This window comes from Polypterus senegalus, unplaced genomic scaffold (assembly GCF_016835505.1).
Source record: "Polypterus senegalus isolate Bchr_013 unplaced genomic scaffold, ASM1683550v1 scaffold_3363, whole genome shotgun sequence".
In the NCBI taxonomy this organism is placed as follows: Eukaryota; Metazoa; Chordata; class Cladistia; order Polypteriformes; family Polypteridae; genus Polypterus; species Polypterus senegalus.
The window spans coordinates 1,521-7,674 of NW_024380622.1; the positions used below are offsets into that span (position 1 = coordinate 1,521).

Sequence of the window (6,154 nt, forward strand, 5' to 3'; positions counted from 1 at the left end):
AGCAACTGCCATGTGATTGGTTGATTAGATAATGGCATTAATGAGAAATTGAACAGGTGTTCCTAATAATCCTTTAGGTGAGTGTAGTTTACACAATATTTCAAAACCTCTAAAATAAAAAAGCAGGTTTCCCATCTAAAATGATTTAAATCTATAAAAAGCCTGGTCTCAGTGTCAATTCACAGGAGATCCAAGTGTTAACTGACATTTTAGTACATGTTGGTTACAGCAGCTATTAACCCTTTGGTGTAAACTCTGGTCTGTAACACTGAGCACAGCAAACTATTCAATATACAGGACTAAGTAAAAATAAATAAAAAAATTAATAAATACAAAAATAAGTGCTAGGCATATGTCTCTCTCTGTTTATGGGTGGGAATCCTCCTGAAAATTTTATAAGATTAAGTAGAACTTAGTCATTTATCGAAAACTTAAACCTCCATATCTTTATGAATAGACGCAGTGACAAATAGGACACTATCGCTCCCTTGAAGCCTCAGACAATACGTCAGACACCAGATAAAAGTCCAAATAATTGATTTATTATAATAATAATGTGCACAAAGCACCCTCCTCTCCACAATACTCATATAAATAACACAATACTCTAATCAATAATCAATCCTCCACTCCCAGACGCGTTGCCACCCTTCCACCCAGCTCAGCTCGTTTGTCTGGGATTTCCCAAAGTCCTTTATAGTCCTTGTCCTTAAAAACTCTTCTTCTTCATCCCAGAAGCACGTCATTTCCTCTGTCCATGTGACTAGAACGTACTTCCGGGTTAAAGGGCAAATATAAGTCTTTGAGCCTCCCTGCAGCGTCCCCTTGCGGCCCCCATGGTATCCAGCAGGGCTGTGAAGGAAAACTCCAATATCCATGATGCCCTGCTGGAATTCGGGGCACCTCCATGCTGCCGGAGGAGCTCCATCTAGTGGTGTGTGGGTATTGGCCGGGATGAACGGCCGGCCATAGTTTACAATGCAAAGCAAGCTTGATATTGTGTTGATTTATCAATTCTCCGATAGCTTACCCATGAACCTCTGTCATATGGCTAACAAGAACATTAACAAGCTCTCGTCTCGTGCTGTGCTTCAGTGTTTTAGTCAACTCATATTATTCGAGAACATCCAAACCACCAGGTTTCTCTTTCAGGGCATTTTGAACAATCTAGTTATTAAAGATAAAATAATATGAAGGAATGGTATGATGACATCACACACAGAAGTTACCCATGAAGGCAGATAAATCCACATTGACCTGTTTGGCCTTTTCAGCGCCTGTGATTTCTCTGCCATTATTAGAGTTTGAGCTTGCAGACGAGTTCAGTTGGGTTCTCTCCACCCTTCGACATCACTGGAGTTTGAAAGTCTAGCGGTGCGTGTACTTGGTGTTGAGGTAGCTGGGCGTGAAAATTCTGTTTTTTAAAAGGGGAGATCAATATTGATTAATTTTCAAATATTTTATAAATGAAATTTGAGCATTTCATAAAGAAATTACACACCACCAGAAACATCAGCTCAGCAAAAAACCCTTGTGGAGGACATTTTATTGTGAAGCATATCTGTGGGTTGCTCTGAACCAACTCTTGAAAAATATCTTCCTCCACGTTAGTATTTGTCTCATCAAAGACTTGAAGTGCAGCCTTTGCTGTAAGCCCACATTTTTTATTTTTACTAAAACAAGATAAATTTGATTATAAATGTCAATAAAATAACTTTTCAAATCAGCTGAAACAGACATAATTAAATTCAAATTTACCTTCGTTTAGAAACTCCTCAAATGTGAACCCATCTTGCACTTTGATGTATTTCTTCACCTGACGGTAATTCACCTTCACCTTCACGACGAGACCTCATGAAAGAACTTCAGTGTCAGCTTTGAGAGAGCAGTTGGTTAACAATCTCGGTACAACAGCTTAATATATTGGCTAAAGCAACTGAAACTGCCATTACAGAGTTCAGCTGTGGTGTCGCTACATACAATATTTATTTAAGAACAGAAATATATCTAATATGGAGGCATATTATAGTAAAAATTAAATAAATACGCAGATAAATAAATCTATGAATAATTACATTTCAAGGTGTGTATCGTATCTTGTCGGCGGCATTGAAATAAGTAAATGGGTACAAAATTAGTTTAATTCACGAAGAAATAAATAAGGAAATACAGTGGAACCTCGGATGTCGATTATAAATTCATACCTAAAGGCTGTTCAGAAACCGATTTGTTTAAAAACTGAAACCATTTTCTCCATCATATCAAATCATGTAAAATGGATTCATCCGCTCCCGAACAACATGACTGCTTATTTAAACCTTTATAACTGCACTTGATGCATAAAATCGAAAAGAAGAACAATGAAAATGCAGACAATCGTACAGAGAAAGATACATAAATACAATACGGACGAAAATGTAACTTCACTTTACCTGAACGGAGAAGAGTTAAGACGTTAAGTGGAAGATGGAGAGAAAGGGGAGTGTTTTAGGGCAGATGTCGACTTTTGTCCACATGAGGCACACGAGGGGCTCAGTACAATCCAGATTGCGTCTCACGGTGACTTCATTCTTTTAATTAATTCTTTTACATTAATATAGCGCCTTTCTCACTACTCAAAGCGCTCTCCACACAGGGAGGACCCGGGAAGCGAACAAGCAACAGATGTTTTATGTTGATCTATGTGTGACACCATTGTTTATGTGCCTTTCAGAAAATAGATGTTAGTCGCCACAGTTGGAGAGAGCTAACACGCGGTGACAGCACACTGCATCACTGAAAAAAGTGTTTCATTGGATCAAAGTAAAATTTTTGCGTCAACTTGTTACATCTAATTAGTTTACTTTTTATCAACTTTAAATTTTTACTTTGGAAAGAATTAACTATCCATTACTTAGCTAAAGCAAAAAGTATCTTTGAATCAAATAAAGTTTTTAAGTTTAAGGAAATCTCAAATTATATTCTGTCATAATGTTTTCTCTTTGTATTAACTTAATACAAATACAATTTAAAATAATAATGTAATATAAAGAAATTTATTTACTTTCCGAATATGTAATTTTATCATCTGTCTAAGATGAACGACTTCAAGCATCAAACTTTTGACAATTTATTTTGTCATAATACACATTTTTTATAATGTGTACAGTATTCTCATACAAATACACACTGTCTAACAATGTAACCACCATAAACTTGACAATTTTTGTTATAAAACATTTCTACAATGTGTATAGTATTGTTATATAAACATACTGTATAACAGTTTTTAGTGTCCATATACATAGACACACTGGAGACAATTTAAATTCACCATAAGAATCAGTTATGGTTTCGAAGAGAAACACGCAATCTTTCAAACCTTTAGAATTCTTCTGAAGTTAAAACAAGTTTGGCCCAAAAACTGGTTTAAAATGGGCAGTGTAAAACCAAACACTTAATAAAACACCTACCAAATTAGCCAATAGTTGAAAGAAAAAAAAAAAAAAAGTCTTTTCACCTTCATGGAATAGTTTACCCCAAAATTAAACTTCTCTCATAATTGTCATAAAATGTCTCTGAACCAAATTTAATTCAAGTTAAACCCTAACCCTAGCTTAAGGATGAGTAAACAACATAAGAATTTAACCAAGATAAAACAAATCAGGTTTAGTAAACAGTAGTACAGTTAACGTCATATAAAAGGCTTTACACAGTCCAACATCTTCAAAGAAATTTACCATCAGCAGAACATTGTAGCTGGGTCAAAAGAAACAAATTTACTCCTGCAGCTTTGAAGAGAAGTTCTGCACCCTTCGGCTCGTCTGCTTACTCTCAATGTCCATGATTATTTTTTGAAAGGCCTCGAAGGTATATTTGTAGTCCTTCAGGATATTTTAAGTTCAGTGCATAAATGAGTCCAAACATCATGACACAGGCACATGCAGCAGAGGGCAACTCATTTAGTACTTCCACACCGTCAATGACAATGGAAATGTCCAGTGCACGACTAAGAGCATCACTTTCACGGGTCACAAAAAAATGCCATGGTGGTCTTTTCAAATTCTCTCTTTGCTTCCTCCCTCTGGTCAGCCTAAAAATATACAAGAACAGAGAGTAATTGAGGGACTTTAGAAGGAAAAAAAAAACAAAAACACCCCTTCATCTGAAAATTTATTATAGAATTTATATTATTTGTATTATTCTATTATGGAGGTCAATGTAGAGCCCAAACGTCTGTTGCTAACTTTCATTAAAATATCTTCATTTGTGTTCAGCGTAAAAATAAAATTTGTACGGTTTATTACAAGAGTAGAGTAAGTGATGACAGAAATTTCATTTTTGAGTGAAGACATACTTTTACACTCTCTTTGGCTTTGAAAATGCTTAAACACTTGTACAATCAAACGCTCCCATGTGTTGACCATTGTAGACAATCACAGACATATTTGTTGAGTGCAGTTCCACAACGGCCAATCAGAGGCATTTATCAATCTACTCAACAGTTTTCAAAATGCATTTTTGGGTGAACCAACCCCTTTTAAAGGAGTAGTTCACATTCAAAATTCTGTCATCATTTACACGCCCTCTTGTCATTTCAAACCTGTATGAATTACTGCCCTCTGCAGAATTTTGAACAATGTTGGTAACAGAACACCACAGCCCCCATTCTCTATTATTGCAAGTATTAATGCAAGTGAATGGGGGGCTCTTAACAACATTCTTCAAAATATATTCTTTTGTGTTCTGTGGAAGAAAGTCACAAAGGCTGATGTGTAAATGATAACACAATTACTGAACTACTTTAAAGCGATATGTCACTACCAAATCAAAATTTCCCCACGTTTTACTCACCCTTAAGGCTTGAGAAGACCTTTGTTAAGACCACAGAGCCGTGTCAAGCAGTTCTTTGATCAATAGATGCACTATTTGAAGCTTCAAAAAGTCAACAATTCACTCCCATTCTACCGCTTGGAAGTAAAATGATACGCAGGATTATAACTTTGCCTGTATAGTTCTTCAAGAATATAACCATATTCAGATAGGATGCCTTGAGGGTGAGTAAAACATGGGGAAATGTCGATTTGATTGTGAAATATAACTTTAAGGCAAACATGGTTGGAGAAAATTTCAGTAGTTTGCATTGTCCACATTACCTGGTATTCTTTGATCAGACAGCTTGCATCTTCACCAAGGTACATGATCAGGCACTTCAGCAGGCACTCTCTTCTGATGTCTATGTCCAGACTCTACAAAATGTTTAAGATGTATTGTTTTTATTAGACCAAAACACTACTAAATTGATTGCCACAAGCAATTTTGTTCACATGCAATCAATACCTGATCCATAACTTTAATAGTGTCCTTAGTTTTTTCACAGAGAACTCCACCTTTGCTCCTAATAACCTGGAGATGCTGAGAGCTCTTTCTGTTCAAAGAGGCCATAAATCTTGATTGTAAAGGTAAGGTTGTGATGCGCAAAAATTTGGCATTAATCTGTAAGAAAGAGAAACAGAAAAAAGACTTCTGAAAAAAAAAATTCACTTTGAGAACTAGTTGTAAAAATACATATACACATAAAGCATTAAACAACAAAAGGTATAATCAGGGCATCTAAGTCATTTTCAAAAACACTACATACTAAAATCCCATGGTAAAAACTATGGTAAATTCAGGATTAGTCACTTACATTTTAACATTTTTCAATAAAATAAGTACTTTTACCTCCTCTTGTTGAAACAGAGCTGGTCATCTTTCTTGCAGTTCTTGAACACTAGGTTAGTTTTCCACAATCTCTTGTCTGCGTAAGGCAAACGTCTTTGTAATTTTTTTTCATAAGCTCAGAACGCTTGGCTTTGGAGACACCACAATCTTTGCATTTCCACATTGAGTTACTTGCCAATGAGAATGGTGAGGTAAAGCATAGGAGAAAAGAAAGATAAATTACAAAACTGACCCTCCAAAGCAATAACTAAAAGGTGCAAATTACTTACGTTGCTCATATGACTGGATTATTCAAAACCTGTCCTAACTGTTGTTCAGCTGTACCCCATCCTACAAAAGACAAAGAGAAATGAAAAACTGGCTCACATAAAAGTAAACAGACGATTCTTTACTGCTGGTCGACGCGATACGTTAAAATAAGCATTCAGGCACATCACTAAAGACATGTGTT

General features: G+C 35.8%; 1 long non-coding RNA gene across 1 annotated transcript; it reads right to left on the reverse strand.

The window, feature by feature from the left end:
* Positions 1-4,053: 4,053 nt before the first annotated feature.
* On the reverse strand, positions 4,054-5,357 carry LOC120520262. Its single transcript, XR_005631802.1, has 3 exons — positions 5,320-5,357; positions 5,136-5,228; positions 4,054-4,072 (listed from the first exon to the last, which is right to left on the reverse strand). It is a non-coding gene; the product is annotated as an uncharacterized LOC120520262 (long non-coding RNA).
* Positions 5,358-6,154: the final 797 nt, after the last annotated feature.